The following is an 18,533-nucleotide window of genomic DNA, read 5'->3' as shown; positions in this document are numbered from 1 at the left end:
TACAGGAACACAGCCACTTATTTTTTTAGATAAGCTTTAGGTGATGGCTTAAAGTGGTTAATGGATAAGATTGAGAGAATGGAGTTAGGAAGGGAGTTCCATATATGAGATATATAGTTTGAAAATAAAGTTTCTCCTGCAGTGTTGGCCATGGCGACAGTGAATAATTTCTTGTTGTTAGAGTAAAGTGGTCTGCTACAACTGTAAGGAAGGATGAGATTTTTGTAGTGCAGCAATTCTAGTTGGTTGTGTTACAACTTTTTGAGTTAGAGAGAGTTGGTTGTAAAGAATAATGTTGGGAAGCTCAAGCCATTCTAGTATCCTTAAAGCTGTACAATAATGTGTTCTATATGGGCAGTCAGACGCAAACTTAGCAATTTTATTATAACATACTTCTAACTTAGATAAGTCAGTTTTCTTAAGATTAGTTAAAATTGGAGAGGCATATAGCAGAGTGGAGAGCAGATGGGTTTGTGCCAATGTAATTTTGGCCATTTTGGTCAGGAACCATTTGTGCCTATATAGACTTCCAAGCTTCTTATGGACTTTTTTATTGTTAGGAAGACATGCAAGTCAAACTTTAGGTTACTGTCTATTTCCACTCCCAAACTTTGTATGGGCAGTTGGGGAGATGACAGTATTGTCTTTGGCTATTATGATAAATGGTGAGCATGAGATAGATGTCTTGATAGGTTGGAAGAGTCATAATTTGGTTTTGTTTGGGTTCAGGATTAGATGGGCAATGGCTAACCATGTTTCAACAGAAGTGACAGATTCCTGTGTTTGAGAAGGAAGAGCTGATAGAGAAGTGATAGAACAGAGAAGTGTTGAATCATCTGCATACTGTATTATAGAACCATGTGGAGTAGCTTAGTATCGATTATTAGTCACAGATAAGTGTTAAATCATCTGCAAACTGTATTATAGAACCATGTGGAGTAGGTGTGTGTAGATTATTAGTCACAGATAAGTGTTGAATCATCTGCAGACTGTATTATAGAACCATGTGTGTGTGTAGATTATTAGTCACAGATAAGTGTTGAATCATCTGCAGACTGTATTATACAACCATGTGGAGTAGCTGTGTGTAGATTATTAGTCACAGATAAGTGTTGTATCATTTGCATACTGTATTATAGAACCATGTGGAGTAGCTGTTTGCAGATTATTAGTCACAGATAAGTGTTGAATCATCTGCATACTGTATTATAGAACCATGTGGAGTAGGTGTGTGTAGATTATTAGTCACAGATAAGTGTTGTATCATCTGCATACTGTATTATAGAACCATGTGGAGTAGCTGTTTGTAGATTATTAGTCACAGATAAGTGTTGAATCATCTGCAGACTGTATTATAGAACCATGTGGAGTAGCTGTGTGTAGATTATTAGTCACAGATAAGTGTTGAATCATCTGCAGACTGTATTATAGAACCATGTGGAGTAGGTGTGTGTAGATTATTAGTCAGAGATAAGTGTTGAACCATCTGCATACTGTAATATAGAACAATGTGGCTAGCTGTGTGTAGATTATTCATCACAGATAAGTGTTGAATCATCTGCAGAGTGTATTACAGAACCATGTGGAGTAGGTATGTGTAGATTATTAGTCAAAGATAAGTGTTGAATCATCTGCAGACTGTATTATAGAACCATGTGGGGTAGGTGTGTGTAGATTATTAGTCACAGATAAGTGTTGAATCATCTGCATACTGTAATATAGAACCATGTGGAGTAGGTGTGTGTAGATTATTAGTCACAGATAAGTGTTGAATCATCTGCAGACTGTATTATAGAACCATGTGGAGTAGGTGTGTATAGATTATTAGTCACAGATAAGTGTTGAATCATCTGCATACTGTAATATAGAACCATGTGGAGTAGGTGTGTGTAGATTATTAGTCACAGATAAGTGTTGAATCATCTGCATACTGTATTATAGAACCATATGGAGTAGCTGTGTGTAGATTATTAGTCACAGATAAGTGTTGAATCATCTGCAGACTGTATTATAGAACCATGTGGAGTAGGTGTGTGTAGATTATTAGTCACAGATAAGTGTTGAATCATCTGCAATACTGTATTATAGAACCATGTGGAGTAGCTGTGTGTAGATTATTACTCACAGATAAGTGTTGAATCATCTGCAGACTGTATTATATAAACATGTGGAGTAGCTGTGTGTAGGTTATTAGTCACATATAAGTGTTGTATCATCTGCATACTGTATTATACAACAATGTGGAGTAGCTGTGTGTAGATTTAGTCACAGATAAGTGTTGAATCATCTGCATACTGTATTATAGAACCATGTGGAGTAGGTGTGTGTAGATTATTAGTCACAGATAAGTGTTGAATCATCTGTGTACTGTATTATAGAACCATGTGGAGTAGCTGTGTGTAGATTATTAGTCACAGATAAGTGTTGGATCATCTGCAGGCTGTATTATAGAACCATGTGGAGTAGCTGTAAGTAGATTATTAGTCACAGATAAGTGTTGAATCACCTGCAGACTGTATTATATAAACATGTGGAGTAGCTGTGTGTAGGTTATTAGTCACATATAAGTGTTGTATCATCTGCATACTGTATTATACAACAATGTGGAGTAGCTGTGTGTAGATTTAGTCACAGATAAGTGTTGAATAATCTGCAGACTGTATTTTAGAACCATGTGGAGTAGGTGTGTGTAGATTATTAGTCACAGATCGGTGTTGTATCATCTGCAGACTGTATTATAGAACCACGTGGAGTAGGTGTGTGCAGATTATTAGTCACAGATAAGTGTTGAATCATCTGCACACTGTATTATAGAACCATGTGGAGTAGCTGTGTGTAGATTATTAGTGAAGATGGTGAAAAGGAGAGGGTCCAAGATAGATCCTTGGGGGACACCAATGGATAAAGGAAGGCATGGAGATAGGTCACCCTGTTATAGAACAGATTGTTGATGGCCAGATAAATAGTTATTAAACCATGCTGTGGCAGATAGTGAGAAGGATTAGTACATCTATTATTTCAGAATGGGAGACCATATCAAAAGCTTTTGATAGGTCTATAAAGATGGCAGATACAAAGTTGTTGTTATTCCTGTGATGGTTTATGGTATTAGTGAAGGATAAGAGAGCTGTAGTGGTACTATGTGATGGGTGAAACCCATGCTGAGTGTTTGAGATAAGGTTATTGTTAGTAAGAATTTCATGACCTGGAGATGAATACACCTTTCAAGAAGCTTAGAAAGATGTGAAAGAATATCAATTGGCAGATAGTTTGTCAGTTCTGTGGAAGGTTCCCCCCTTATGACGTGGGATTACATGGGAAATTTTCCAGAGTTGAGGGACCTTGTTTTTGAGAATGGATCTATTTATAAGGATTGATACTGGGAAGGCTATAGATTCAGCTGCAATTTTGAGGTATTTACTGGGTAAGTTATCTATGGCAAGTTTAGTATGTTTGTTTATGTATTATTTTTTTTTTTTTACAGTGGCTGTAGGAACTGGGGAGAAAGAGAACGAGGCATTGCTAGTTGTAGACGTGGCTGGTTTGGTATCAGGAGGAGGGGTTTGCTGTTTGGAAAGGGCAATTATAGATTCAGTAAAATGTTTGTTAAAATGGTAGTTATGCTATTGGAATTGTTGTGGATGTTTGGCGTTGGTGTAGTAGATTTTCCTGGCTGAAGGATTGAGTTTATAGCTGGCCAGAATTTTTGAGGGTTTTTTTGATATGTGTTTTGAATGTTATGATAGAAATTTATTTTATCCTGTTTTATCTGTTTTTTTTTTTTTTTTTTTTTTTTGCCTTATTTCAAAGTTCTTGATACTGTTGTTTAGAAACTACTGTTAGTCTTACGCCATAGTCCCCAGGCTTTATCTCTACTTTTCAGAAGGGCCGTGGTGTCTCTGCTTAGCCAGGGGGCATAGTTTGATTTTACTCTAATGCTTCCAACAGGGGCATGTGCATTTAATATATCTAAGAAAGATTTGTTAAAGTGGTTTACTGCATCATCTAGGTCAAGGTATTTGAGTGGAGTCCAGTTGCACCTTTGTTGGTCAGCTAGGAAGTTGTCAAGATTAAAGTTATGTTTTTTTCTGAGTTGTTAAAACATAGGTTTTGGTGGGAATATGTGTTGTATAAGAAATGCGGGTAGGTGTCGCTCAGACCATCAGGAAGGCAACCTGATTGAAATGAGTGAGAGGAGTTATTTAATAATATCCAATCCGAGATGGATTGTTTTTTACTAGCTTTATCTATTCACGTAGGTTCTTGAATAGTTTGTGTAAAACCATGCAAGTTTATGTGATGGATGGGGTGCTCTGTATCACATGCAAACCAGTCTAAATTAAAATCACTCAGTATGAATGTCTCCTGACTAAGGATACAAACCAGTCTAAATTAAAATCACCCAGTATGAATGTCTCCTAACTAAGGGTACAAACCAGTCTAAATTAAAATAACTCAGTATGAATGTCCCCTGACTAAGGGTACAAACCAGTCTAAATTAAAATCACCCAGTAGGAACGTCTTCTGACTCAGGGTGCAAACTAGTCTAAATTAAAATCACCCAGTATGAATGTCTCCTGACTAAGGGTACAAACCAGTCTAAATTAAAATCACCCAGTATACATGTCTCCTAACTAAAGGTACAAACTAGTCTAAATTAAAATTACCCAGTATGAATGAAAGTCTCCTGACTAAGGGTACTAACCAGTCTAAATTTAAATCACCCAGTATGAATGTCCCCTAAGGGTACAAACCAGACTAAATTAAAATCACCCAGTATGAATGTGTCCTGACTAAGGGTAAAAAACAGTTTAAATTTAAATCACCCAGTATGAATGTCTCCTGACTAAGGGTGCAAACCAGTCTAAATTAAAATCACCCAGTATGAATATCTCCTAAGGGTACAAACCAGTCTAAATTAAAATCACCCAGTATGAATGTCTCCTGACTAAGGGTACAAACCAGTCTAAATTAAAATCACCCAGTATGAATGCCCCTTGACTAAGGTGTACTACTTGTCCAGTGCAATAGACATTCTATAACTGGGACATTATTTCCAGGTGGGATATAGCAGCCAATTATATTAAGTGTTTTTCTTGAATTTATGGTTAGTGTGGTATAGATGATTTCTGCACTGTCCAGTTGTGGGGTTTTGCATTCAAGGAAAGTTAAAGTGAGATAGTCTTTAAAGAGGACAGCAACTCCACCTCCTCTTTTGTTGAGTCTATCCACCCATAGTATGGAGGAACCTTGGGGGAGTATTTCATTATCTTTTGTTTTTGGTTTTAACCATGTTTCAGTGATTATGACTATGTCTGGGGAGTATGTAGCTAGCATGGCATGGAAGATGTCCAATTTGTTGGCTATACTTTTAATATTAATGTTCATTAGCAATAGGTCTGATTTTTTTTCTGTTTAGGATTGCAAGTGTGGAGGTGTTGAGACTAGAGTGATTAGATGGTTTGGTATTATCCTGAGAGTGGTCCAGGGTTTGCGTGGATGTCACCACTAAGCAGTAGCCTAGAGGCAATGTTGGTAACTAGTTTCAATCATTTGATAAGTTCATTGTTTAATAACTGAGGATTATATTGACTATCTTTTGTAGGTATTACTTTAAATGGAAAATATTGGAGGCTAGTAATATTGACAAGTGTAGGACTGATGGTGAGATATGTACATGGAGTAGTATGGTAAGGTGGGTTTGTGCTGTGATGAAAAGTGGATGTCTGGAATGTGTTGTGGTGATAAGTAGTGAGGTGAGATAGTAATCCGAGTGTAGCAAGCAGTGATAGGTGCAGCACAAGCATGTTATAGGTCTAGGAGGAGGAAACAGGATAACAGGAAGTGCGTCTAATTGGATGGATAGAGTGAGGGAGTGTCTGCCTAGTGCTCAATAGTAGAAGCACTGGGGACGGGTAGGATATGGGGGGAGGGTAGGGGAGCAGAGTGAGCCCGAAGGGCAAATGGAGTGGGCAGAGCAACCCCAGCAGGAGGGATTCCAAATAGAAAAGAAAAAAACAATCAGGAGCCAAGAAATGTAAGAAAGACAATGCACTATGTTAGAGCTTTTCAGCTTGCAGAAATCAAATGTTGTTAGCAAGCACTTTAAGTATGAGTAGAGCTAAGGGAATTGGGACTGAACTAAAGGTTTGTTTTGGAATAGTTTTAACTGGGGAAAGGAAAGGTCATGGGAAGTGAATATGGTAGACATGCATTATGGGTAGATGAGAAGAGTCCAGGATTACATCCTCTAGTAGTAGAGATGAGCTGCAATGTCCACTGTGTTTGCTTGTGGTGTTGGTGCTCAATGCTGTCCAGTGACAGAGAAGGGCCGAACCATGTAGGTGCATTCTGATGTGGCATCCCAGGTACTCAGCCTGATAAGCAATCTCATCTGTGACCTGAATGACACCCATAACAGGGTTTGCTGGCTATAAAGAGTCAAGGGTAATGGAAGGGGTAGAATGGGTAATGAAAGGGGTAAAACTACAGGACCGTGTGTGAGCAGCCTGGTGAGATATCCTCGGTGCTGACCCAGTGCAGCAACACTGCCCATGCCCTAGAGGATGCCAACAAATAGGTAAGGTGAATCATGTGATCACAGGTGACACTGATGCTGCCTTACCAATATGTGTAGTCTGGGTTAGGGATTGCCAGAGCCTACCATGGCCATAGACTGCATGGCCTGAAGAACTGCTATGGAAATTGTTTACAAATATGTCTCATGCAGGCACCTATAGATGTGAAATTTGCCAACAGTGATATCAGCATTGTATGCTACCTGTTCCTGTACTTCATGTCACTCTTCAAGTGGTTACCATTGTCCCACATGCCATAGAAAACACTCATCATGTCCACAATGCTGTGGCTAACAGCTGTTGTTTGTGCCTGAATCACCGACCTAGATATTCACTTGGTTGTAGCCTTAGCAGGGACAGACCATGAATCATGCCTGCAATTGAAACCTCCCCCATCCACATCTCTCCCATATTGTGTGTATGTTTTTTATCAGAGCACCTTGAGCCGAACATCAGTAATGCATTTTATACTTGTGCCATCACACCTGATGCAACTATGTTTTGAGCAATCATGTCAACCAAGATGCTGGAAAGCCAACCCATTACCATTTGGTTAGGATCTGGGCCAGATGATAAGTGAACCATCTGGACAGACATGAAAACAGAGTAGCTGCCCCAGGGATTCTCCACTAGATGTTTCTGTGCAGGATGAGCTCAGTTTTCATCAGTAGACAAGATTATCTCATACTGATCGGCTAAAAGAGAAATATGAATATTGGTCCTTTAAGTGTGACCAAAAAAACCCCAAAAACTTAAACAAACATACTTGTGTGATCCCAGCTTACAAATAAAATACTTTGTTAAAACATACATATATATAAAGTAAAATTTATTAAGCACTTTTGTCCAAAAAGACTTATTCAGAATAAATGAACAATAAAATATTACTCATTTAGAAACCCATCTCAATTGTGTCAAGTAAAAAATTCATCCAATCACAACTTGGCTTGTTTGTTTTTCAAAAGACAGTTAATTGAGGTGTTCTCATTGAAACCGGGTTTCTTGTTTTCTTCCAATTTAATTGCCAGTATACTTGTCTAATTAATAAATAATTTTAAATTCCTCCCCTTCATTCAATTTTACTTATCTAATATAAAAATAAAGAATTATTAGAACCCTTACAAGCTGTACCTCATTTGGCCAATGCATTTAAACAATTACTTTTCTTTATAGCATAGATATTAATGAAGTGAATGTGGCTTACAGGAAAATTGATATTATTTTGCATGATAAGTATTTGAATCAAGAATTAGATAAGAGAACATATGAAATTTTAAGGGCAGACAGGCAAATCATGCCTTACTTATTTGGAATTCCAAAAATACACACACATGAAAATGAAAATTAGATACAGCATTTCGGTGGGGGGAAGTAAACCTGAACCACTAGCAATTTAAATAGATAGGAATTAAAAAAATGGATGCATATCCACAGGTACTGAAAGATTCTTGGCATTTTTTGGATAAATCACAAAATTTAGTGGGAATGCAAAATTTAATTATAGTGACAGCAGATATTACAAGTCTTCTCACTATAACTCCACAGCAGAGGTCAAATATATTTCAACATTTGAAATTACCAGTGTTTGTGATTATATGGAAATAATTTTAAACATTTTTATGGGAATATTACAAGCAAAACTCAGGCTTTGCTGTAAGTGTTGCTTTGGCTCGCATTTTTGCAAATTTGGTTCTGAGTAAGTGGGAGAAGGAAAATGTCTTCAATTCCAGCTAGAATGAGCTTTTACATACATACACACACACACACACACACACACACACACACACATATATATATATATATATATATATATATATACACACACACACACACACACACACGCACACACACATATATATATATACATATATATATATATATATATATATATATATATATATATATATGACATATTTATTATATATAAAGGGAACAATTTTGAGCTTAAGGATTTTTTTTATTTTGAGAATACCACTTCCTTTTTAAGATTTTCCTGTCAGTACCCTGAGGTAGGAATTATTTTTTAGCTGTGCATCTGGAAAATATGTGGGTCTACTTCTAAATTTCAAACTTTCTTATTTTTGAGACCATAAAATTGACTTTTTGAAAGTTCAAACCATTTAAATGGATATTGCCATACAGTGTGGAATGGTATATTTATTTTCCTCACTGTAATGCAATCTCCGAGTTGGTATATTTAATTAGCAGGGAGTGTGGGGGATGCAGGAGGGTCCCACAAAAATGTAAAAAATAAACTTTGTTTTTATTTATTTATTTTTTTATTTAAATTTCAAACTTCAGAAATGTTGATGTTATGGTCTTGACCATAAGAACGTTGATGTTTTGGAAGTTCATAATTTATATATATATAGATTAGATATAGAAACACACACACAGACACACACACACACACACACACACACACATATATATATATATATATATATATATATATATATATATATATATATAGGTTCATAGGTTGATACTAGGCTATCTGCCCTAGGGCATTTATAAGCCTAGCCAGAGTGTGTTTGGCTTTTGCTACCCTTTCATATTAGTTGACTGTGCCTCTGTATAGTAGGTCACAGAAGGTAGCCCTTTTAAGGTTAGTTTACTGTACCTCTGTCAAGCAGGGATACAGAAGAGATCCCAGGGGTAAACTTATGATCTCCCATCCACTCGTTAAGATTTCTCTTGAAGAGGGTCAGTGAGGGGCTCTGCCTAACATGGATTGGGATTTTGTTCCAGAGTGAGGGGAGCCTCTAGGATATGAATCTGTCCCTCCAGCATGACCTATTTATTTCTGTGCTGAGGTTTAAGTCCCTGAAGCATGTAGCTCTAAGGGATTTGGATTTCCTGAGGTGAAGCATGTCCATTAATTCTGGGTTGGACATGGCTTTATACGTCAGACACAGATTGCCTCTGAGTAGGCGGTACGCAACTGAGTAGAGCTGGAGTTTCAAAGAAGTCGACCAGGTTCAAGAGGCAAGATCTGCCCTTAACGAAGCCAAATTGGGTAGGATCCATTGTCTGGAGGTTCCCAATGTCTTTGTTTATGATTTCCATGAGGATACACTCCATAGCTTTGCAGACCAGGCTAGTCAGGCTTATAGGGCGATAGTTTCCGGGGTCTGTTGTGGCACCACTGTTGCTGTACGCCATTCATTGGGTACATATCCTGTAGTACGGCTGAGATTGAACAGTGACTTTATATGAGGATTTAGTTCTTCTTGGAGCTCGTGTAAGACGCAGCCTGGGACACCATCTGGTCCCATTGATGCTGTGTTTCTTGCTTTGGAGAGGGCAGCTCTCACCTTTGCATCTGTGATCTCAGGAAAGCTACACTCTGTTGGGATAGTCATTTGCTCTTTTGGGGGGAAGGGGGGGAGAAGTTTTCACTGAACCTTTCTGCCGGGATGTTGGCAATGTCTGTGGGTTCAGTGTATTTTTTGTCATTTTGCACTAACTCAGAGCATATCTGGGAGTTGCCTCCCAGGTTTCTGACATAACTAAAGAAGGCCTTGTGATTATCTTTAGTGCCTTGTGCAATTTTTCTTTCGAAGCTGGCCTTATATGATTTTATGAGGGATCGTAGTTTCTTGCTAGTACTGATCAGTGACGCCTTCCCTTTTTGGGATTTTGCTCTGTCATGTAGTAGCTTTCTCCTTCTGTTGTATAGCTTATTTATGGCCGGGGTCCACCAGACAGGTCTCCTGCCTTTGGAGGAGTGAGTCTTGGTTTTATTTGGGATAGCATGCTCTATGCATTCCTGTAGGTGTCCATAGAATGCTTTTGTAAAGGATTCTGCATTTTGGGCCGTATTTTCCACTGGCCCGGGGGCTTTGAAGAATTCCACCTCAGTTTTGAGAAGTGTGAAGTTTGCTTTTGAGAAGTTCTTCACCGTGGTTTCCTTGGCTAGGGGTGGGGACGGAATATGGATGTCCAGTGAGATTTGTTTATGGTCTGATCTTACCAATGAGGGGTATACCTCTGGTGTGGAACATAGAGACCCCATGTTGGGTGATGACCAGTTGTTCCATAGCATTTGAGTTTATAAATTCTAGGAACCGTTGGGCAAGGGTGTTTGGACTAGAGTAGTTTTCCCAATTGATGTTTGGGTAGTTGAAGTCACCCAATAAAATAGTGTTTGGAGAGACCTTCATATTCTCCAGTGTTCTCAGGAAAGCCGAGTGAAGTTCCTGTGTTTGGGAGGGTGGTCTGTAGCAGGCTACAAACTGAAAGGCAGTTTTGCCCACTGTTAGTTGCACATGGATGGTCTCCGATGCTTCATGCAGTGCCACTAACCTGGAGGTGTGGGTATCTTTAGTAAATATGGATACTCCCCCTCCTTTTGTGGTTCAGTCCGAGTTTTGGGGCCGGAAAGCATGGTATGAAGTATAACCTGTTAGTGCTGGGTTGCTCTCGGGAGCCTTGAACCTGGTTTCTGTTACTGCACAGATATCGATATTCTCCATACTGAGGAGAGTCTCGAGTGCATGCATCTTGAGATTTAGACTTCTGGCGTTGAGCAGCATTACTCTTAGTTTTTTTTTTCTTTGTGTTGTCTATGGGGGTGGGTTTGCCTTTTGAGCCTTGCCTAAAAAAGGCACTATGGGGGAAGCAAGAGCCTTTGCCAGTATTCAAAAACCCAGAGGTGACAGGTGCAAGCAGTCCCTAGCGAAGCAACGTGGCTTGTCGAGCATGTCATCCCAGGCTGATAGACACTGGATCTCCTTTGAATGACACCAATACTTTAGCCAATTGTTAAAATTGATCATTTTGTCTTTATACTGTGGCATCATTCTTGGTGAGGGTAAGATGCTACTCAAGGTCAGGGTCATACCGGCCTGGGCTACATGATCAAAGAGCTCCTGTACGTCTTTTTTCATGTAGTCCAGGGAGGTACATCTCAGGTCATTCACACCAGCATGGACAATGACTGAGTCATATTTGTACTTGCTTTGGAGTGACCTGAGTGCTTGTGTTATGTGGCGGATCCTGGCACCTGACAGGCAGCTTACAGTGACCTTCTCCTTGTTCAGCCTGGTGAGTGGGACGTCAGTGTGTCTGACAATAGAGTCACCTATTACAAGTGTATTAGGTGTGTTGTTTAGCCTTAAGGGCTGTGACTGTTTGGCACACTGACTTTGTGAGCTATGTGCTATGTGGATATTGTTTCGTGGTAGGTGTTGCTTGGATGTCTGCTTTGGAGGTCTCTGCTGCTTAGACAGATTTTTATTTAGAGCCTCCGAGTATGTTTTAGTGTGTTTGTGTTTGGTTTGCTGATGTGAATGGTCTATGTGAGACTGGATTTGTGGTGTGTGTGGTTACCTTCTCCTCCTGACAGGCTGTGCCAGTACTGGGTTGAGAGAGCTTAGCCTCCAGTTTGGCTATATAGTTGCATCTCTTACATATATTTGAGCTTGTTGGGAGGAGGAGAGGGTGGTCTGTATACATAAGGCAGTTGTAACATTGCCTGAAGATTCACAGATTCACCAGCTGGACTGGAGAGTAAACTCAAAACTGACCTTTGGACATGCCTGAATAATATAGGGAACTACTTATTGACTGATCAGAAAGAACCAATAGGGAGCAAGTGCTTAGAAGGAGTATAAGAGGATGTAGTGCTTTAGTTTGTGTTTACCCATGAAATTACTTATACGAGCAAGTGCAGGGCTTTAGAATGAAAATAGAGTGCTTATTTAGAGATTTAGAGCAGTTCTAAGGGAACAAGTGAAGAGCAGACTTTGTGGAGCCGGGAATAGTTTAAACCTGTTTAAGCGGCGCTGCCCGACGCTGCTTTGTGGGCAAGACCACGCAAAAAGAGAGTTGCAGGGTTTTAAGAGAGAGAGAGAGAGATCAAGGAGTTTAGAATTGACCCAAAATGGCCAATAAAACTACAGCTTCTAGGCAGTAACCACTCCTACAGGGACAGGCAGGCTGCTCAGTGATAACCACTGCCACTGGTGAACACAGAAACTTCCCTTTAGCCCAAGCAAGCACTGGCCTCCAAGAAACTTACAAACAGTCCAGAACAGCAAATCTGTAAGTGAACTTTCTTAAATTTCAGAAAGTGGGAAAAAAGCAAGATTTTTTTTGTTTTTTTCTTTTTTTGTTTTAGTTTAAAGGTAGCAGAGATACACAAGTAGCAAAATATTCACAACAGTGCAATAATGACCCCACACTTGAGTGCTAGGCCAAAGTCAGGTAAAATGCAATTTTAAGAGAAAAAAAACGATTTTAAATTAAGTGCAACAAAGGAAATGCAGTAAACAGTCTCTAGATGTGTTCTAAATACTGTTTCTAATACAGATATAAACTTTAGCAAGCCGGAAAACGCCGAAAAGTAGGCGGCAAAGCAGTAATACTAAACAAAAAAATCAGAAAAAAATACTTAAAATCTCAAAAGTGGCTCCTTTCTTCTCTCAGCGTTTTCTCCTCTTGGTAGGTGCTTCAGCAACAACTAACAAGCCTGGAAAGATGCCAAAACCATGAGGCAGCAGGGTTTTAAGAGAGAGAGAGAGAACAAGGAGTTTAGAATTGACCCAAAATGGCCAATAAAACTACAGCTTCTAGGCAGTAACCACTCCTACAGGGACAGGCAGGCTGCTCAGTGATAACCACTGTCACTGGTGAACACAGAGACTTCCCTTTAGCCCACGTAAGCACTGGCCTCCAAGAAACTTACAAACAGTTCAGAACAGCAAATCTGTAACTGAACTTTCTTTTCTTAAATTTCAGAAAGTGGGAAAAAAACAAGATTTTTTTGTTTTTTTCTTTTTTTGTTTTAGTTTAAAGGTAGCAGAGATACACAAGTAGCTATATATAACAAGTATATATATATATATATATATATATATATAGAGAGAGAGAGAGAGAGAGACAGAGAGAGATCTAGACTGATTTTTTAAAATTTACTATGTGCTCATCCAATACTAAAATGACATTTTTGCATGTGATAATACACAAAAATGATGACAATACATTGGAAACTTCGGTATTCCAAAAGAAAATACAGGTTAATAGATACACACACGCAAATAGCATGCATGCAAGCCACATATTTCGTGGGATAGTGAAGAGTCAGTTGTTGCGTATCAGCAGGCTCAATACAGACTTTAATAAATGCAAACAGCAGATGGAATTAACTTGTAATGATTTTTATAATAGAGGTTATAGGAGGGCACAGGTTGAAGAAATATAGGAAGATATATTAAATAAAAGAGGTAATTATGCGAGGCCGTTTTTCAGTGATGAGACATATCAAGAATATGAGTGTAATATGTCACAAAACTTTATAAGATATGTTTTAACGTATAATAATTTAACAAAATATGTCAGGCAAATAATTGAGAAAAAATGGCGTATACTTATGGCTCAACCTGAATTAAGCAAACTTTTGGGAACTGTTCCAAGATTTGCACACAGGAATATGCAGAATATAAAGAGAAGGTTATGTTATAAGGATTTTGCAATGAATTTAACACCATCAGTTATGGCCAATAAAATGGGTACGGTACCTTGTTATTCTTGTAGTTACTGCAATGACATTTGTAATGAGAAAATGTTTATACATCCACAAAGTAAAATTAGGTTTGACATACGTTGTCAAGCAACATGTAAAACTGTTTCTGTTGTATATTTGGCTACTTGTACACAATGTTCTGGATTCTACGTTGGTAAATGTTCATGATCTCTGAAAGAAAGAATTATAGAACATAAATCAGAAATGAGAAGGCGTATTTTCACGAATGCCTTAGCACAACATAGGAGTGATGAGAATGAAAAGCACAACCTTAAGTTTAAAGTCTTACAAATAATAGGTAGAAGCTTAAGATTAGCCGATATTACTAATAAACTGGATATCGCTGACTATAAGTGGATTGTTAGGCTAAATGCTGATAAAAAACCTGGGTTAAATAATATGGTTACTATCAAGCCAATGTTAGAATTTAGGCAAAAACAGTATCAAGTGTTTTATTTATACTGTTTTATACATAATGCTTCAGTGATGGGCCATAATTAGTCTGTTTTATATGCTGTATTAGCGTCATGTTTTATAATGGTGTTTTATAGTAAGTTTTAAACATCTATTTAACAGAAGTATAATTATGTTTTAAATATAGTAATATGACTTTAACACTTTGATTGATTTTTTATGTATTGTTTTTTCATAGGCTGGCTGTGTCATGTGGTGTTTTGTCTGCTTTGACTATATAACGTGAATACTTTTAATTAAAAATGTATTAAGTAACACTGAGGAAGGGACACTCCCGAAAGCTTTGTTTTCTGTTTTAGAAATAAAGTGAGTTTTCTATCTCATTTCGTTTTTGGATGTTGCATTGGCTCTGAATAGAGAAGATTAAAACCGTGGTTGGAATATATATTTCTTAATGGTGCAAGATGCTCCCATATTAGTAAGGACAAGATCCAAGATGTTAATCCCCCGTAGTGGGCATTCTGAGTAATTGTTCCAGAGCATTTGTATTGACGGGTCCACTTTGCAATTTTGAAATACTGAAATCCCGAATTTCAGTATTTCGAAATTACAAAGCCGAAAACCCAAGCACAACTCACAATTCCGAAAACACACAACCGGGAAATTCAAAATGCTGAAACTACGCTACACATACAATATACACATAAACACAAAACTCCCCCACACAATCAAATCAATACATCTACACTATAGATAAGCAGGGGGGCAAGCCCCCCTGCACCCCCACACCCCCATACTTATATATTCTAACTCAGAGATCGCACAAACAGAAACACAAATAAAACTCTCACACACACATCTTACATTCCCTCACACACACACACACACACACATCACAGTCACAACACACATTTGCACACACTAAAGCCCCTAACCAACACATTTACATACACAAACTTACCTAAATTCAACCCAAACACCCTCATACCACACCAGCAGAAGTGGAAATTCAACATCTCCATGCTTCGGGATTTTGAATTTTGCGCTTCTGCTGGTTTTGGAACTTTGATTTTTCGGCTTTGTAATTTCGAAATACTGAAATTCGGGATTTCAGTATTTCAAAATTACAAAGTGGACCCTTACTGACAAATAGACAGGTAGCCTTGAGATTCAGAGTCTATTACTCAGGAGGAGGACAGGCCAGAAATGGTGTGGGAATTGGTGGTGAAGGAGAAGCTTCATAAGACCATAAGGGTTGTCATTAGGATGAGTGACAGAATCATGGCAATCAGTCTCTAGTCTAATGATAGGTCAGTATTCGTAATCTCAGCCTAGGCCCACAGCAGGGTTGTGATCGTGAGGAAAAGCAGTGCCTTCAGACAGCAGTTGCAGGACCTACTAGATAAAGCAGGACAACAGTAATTGGTGTTAATGGTTGATGGGAATGCACATATTCTTAGCTGCAGCTAGGAACAGGATATGAGGACTTCCTAGGTCCATATGGGTGGGGCAACAGGAATAAAGAAGGAGAGGCCACTCTAGACATCTGTCTGGAAAATGGCTTGATGGTGGCCAACACATGGTTCAGAAAGAGATACAGTCACAAGATCACATACAACAGGGGCCAACATGGAGTAGAATAAGCAATTCCAAAGTCATCCCCAGTGAAGCACTCAGCCTACAGCATAAATCACTAGTTACCTCAATCAGCTGCAGCAGTGGTCAGAGAAGACCCTAAGGTCAACAGAGACCAAACTGAAGACCTGGATATTGACTGGTGAGAACACATAACAGTTCAAGGAATTCTTAGGGCTCTAGCACCTCAAGAAAAAGAGGAAACAGGTGGAGTTGAATGGTAGTTCCTGAAAACAGCTTGTGTGAGGAGTAAAGAGCAACTATATGGCTGAGCCAGATATGGAAATAAGAGGCATAAGGAAAGCTGGTGGAGGAATGCAGACATCCAGAAAGTCATCAGAAGAAAGGAGGAGTTCATGAAAAAAATGACAGAAAAAACAGACTAGAGTAAGAAGGAATACTGGTTCGCTAAAGAAGGCATTGCAGCAGAAAAGAACAAGGCTTCAAAGGCACTGCACCAACTTCTGGAAAGTAAGTCAGTAGCTGCAACAAAGAAATTCTATGAGGTTGCAAGGCAAAAACAGAAAGGTAAAGAAGATAGTCACACACCCTTCATAAGAGATGCCAGCAAAACCCTGTTCACCAGTCCACAAAGACATCAAAGTCAGATAGGAGTACTGCCCACATCTTCTGAATGAAAAAAATGCCAGAGAAGCTGTACTGGCTAAGGCACAGTGCATGATGAGAGGAGAGGAGGAGCCCAGCACAGAAGAAATAACAAAAGCACTAAGGAAAATGAAGTCAGGGAAACCACCAGGATCTGATGAGGTCACAACAGATATGATAAAGATGCTGGGTGAGATAGGGGAGAAATCGTTCCAAAGGGTACTCATAGCAGTGTGGAGAGAAAGGCATATCCCAGATGACTGTAGAATAAGCTAACTAGTGCCAGTGTAAAATAAAAAAGGGGGCATCTACAACTGTGGGTAACACAGAGGTATCCTACTCCTGTCAAATTGCATGAAAGTTCTGGACAGGATTATTGATAAATGAATACACAGAATTTTAGAAAGTAAGATGGGAGATGTGCAGTTTGGAGTCAGATTAGGATGCAGCACAACTGACCCAATGTTTGCAGTGAGATGGGTACCTGAGGAGAAGCTAGTGATAAAGAATGGGTCCAACTGGGCATTCCTAGATTTGGAGAAAGCATTTGACAAGGTCCTAGGAAAGCTGATTTGTGCAGTCCTTTGCTGGTTTGACGTCCCAGAAAAATTGGTAGAATTAGTGCAAGCTATGTAGAAGGACCCAATGGCTCAAGTACAAACACTCTTCAGTCTCGGAGAGAGTTTCCCAGTGGGAGTTGGTGTGCACCAGGGGTCAGTTCTGAGCCCACTGCTGTTCATACTGGTGTTGGACTACATTAGTAGACAGGTTGGAAGGGACAGATCAACAAAGTAGCTGTAGGCAGATGATGTGGCATTATAGGCAGACTCTGAGCAAGAACTTCAGCAAAGGACAGGAGAATGGAATGGAAAACTGAAGGCACATTGGATGAAATGGAGAACAGATACAACTGTTGTAATGGTAGCAAGTGATGCAGTTCAGAAGAAGCTCAGGACTGCGATAGAAGAGAAAACGGTGAAGCAGGTTAACAGTTTCAAGTATCTGGAAGGGGTGGTTGAGGAGAAGGGAAGTCTGAATGAGGAAGTCAAAGCTAGAATCAGAGGGGATGCAGCCAACTGGCACATTGTGTCAGGTGTAGTATATGATAGCAGAAGCTGAAAAGTAAGGTGTGCAAAACAGTGGTGTGACCAGTACTACTGGATGGTACAGAAACCTGGGTAGTAAAGGCAGAGTAGTTGAAGCTAAACATGATGCAGATGAAATGCCTGAGATGGGTGATAGGAATCACACGGTGGGACAGATGAAGAAATGAGGACATCAGAGCAGAAGCCAAAGTAGCTTCAAGCAGAAAAGGTCAAAGAGAACAGAATACAACTGACTAGGCAAATGTGCAAAAAAAAACAGAAAACGATCTGGAATAAATGATTAGGAACAGACAGGAAGAAGACAAGAGGAAACAAGAGTGTCCAGCAAAATGGTGGATGGATTGTGCAAGAGAAGACCTGTGACAATCAGGCATGAGTGTCAAAGATGGCTGAAGAGTGGCACTAAATATAGGGAGAGATGGAGGCCGCTGACACAACACCCGACCCCATGTAGAAAATGTGAAAAAGGAGGTTGCTGCTGATAATTTATACTGACAAAGTTGGGAATCTCTGGGCTTGTGCACTACTTGTGGTCTATGCTTCCTATTCAATAGCTGGATAGTTTAGATCACATAGGAAAATGGTACTGGGTTTAATTCTGAGTGATTCTAGTTCCTGTCGATAGGTATTGTTGCTTTCTTTGGTAATAGAGGGGGGTCTGTAGCT

The sequence above is a fragment of the Protopterus annectens genome, chromosome 7.part0, assembly GCF_019279795.1.
Source record: "Protopterus annectens isolate FY-2018-M chromosome 7.part0, PAN1.0, whole genome shotgun sequence".
In the NCBI taxonomy this organism is placed as follows: Eukaryota; Metazoa; Chordata; order Ceratodontiformes; family Protopteridae; genus Protopterus; species Protopterus annectens.
The sequence above is the reverse complement of the archived record's forward strand: the minus strand, read 5'-3'. Positions refer to the sequence as shown.